Here is a 1,193-nt window from a genome sequence, read left to right as displayed (position 1 = left end):
TATAAATGAAACATTTCTGCCAACTAATTTTTTCTTTGCTTTTGGGGTCACACTCAGCGATGCTCAGGGGTTTACTCCAGGCTCTGCACTCAGAAATTACTCCTGCGGTACTTGGGGGACCATAAGGGATGCTGTGGATTGGACCCGGTCGGCTCCATGCAAGGCAAACACCCTACCCGCTGTACTATAGCGCTGGCTCCAAGGATTCTTTTAGGGGGCTCTGCTTTGGTGTGGGCGCACAGGGTTCTGGGGACCATTAAGTACCTGGTAGGCTACAGGCAGGGTGAGATTATTTTGTTGTTGTTCTGTTCACTTTGACAAGAAAAGTTCTGAGCCCACTTTGCTCTGTCTGTGGCCCAGCTCTTCGGAAATGTTTCCAGTTTTACTCAATCCCACGTGCCATCACCCCACATTCTGAGGGTGGCCCAACCCTCTTCTACAAAGAAGAGGGGTCAGGGATACAACAAGATACAGCTCAGAACCCACCACGTTTGGGTGGGGGAATCCGCCATCAAAAGACTGAGGCTGTTTTGGTTTTATTTGTTTTGTTCATGGTTTGGGGGCCACAAACCCAACAATGTTCAGGGATTCTCCTAGCTCTGAACTCAGGAATCACTCTGGCATGATGGTCGGGCTGTATGGAGAGCAAAGAAAGAACCAGGGCCCTGTGACTGCAAGCCAAGAGCACTAACCACTCTGCCTCCGCTACAGCGAACAAGCGACTTGCTTGATCCTTAATCACTCTATACCTAACATCTAAGCTAAGAAAATGTCTGGAAATCTTAAGTGTGGGAAAGTCGGGCCGCGGCAGTTCCGCGAAACGCTACGAGATGGCGCTGTGGGCGTTTCCTTCCCTCCCCAGGCCCGTTCTCTAAGAATTTTCCACCCTTGGATTGGCTTCAGTTTTAAGAATGGGGTAATTAAGGACCAAGCAAGCCGCTTTCTTTCACTTGGGGAACTTGGGTTCGATTCCAGTCTTCATATCTTGGGAGGTACATAACTGAATCTCCTCCTGGGTCGAGTGGGTTGTCCCAGCGTTGTTTCTGTACCACGAGGGGATCAGAGGATTGAACCTGACATGGAATGAGCAAGGCAAAGTTAATTTTCTTTTATTTTCTGGTCTTTTCACTCTGAGCTAGAAGCCTTCTGAAGCCACTTTAGTATTCCAAATAGCTTTAGAAATATTTCCTATT

The sequence above is a fragment of the Sorex fumeus genome, unplaced genomic scaffold, assembly GCF_029834395.1.
Source record: "Sorex fumeus unplaced genomic scaffold, SorFum_2.1 ptg000134l, whole genome shotgun sequence".
NCBI classification, from domain to species: domain Eukaryota; kingdom Metazoa; phylum Chordata; class Mammalia; order Eulipotyphla; family Soricidae; genus Sorex; species Sorex fumeus.
The sequence above is the reverse complement of the archived record's forward strand: the minus strand, read 5'-3'. Positions refer to the sequence as shown.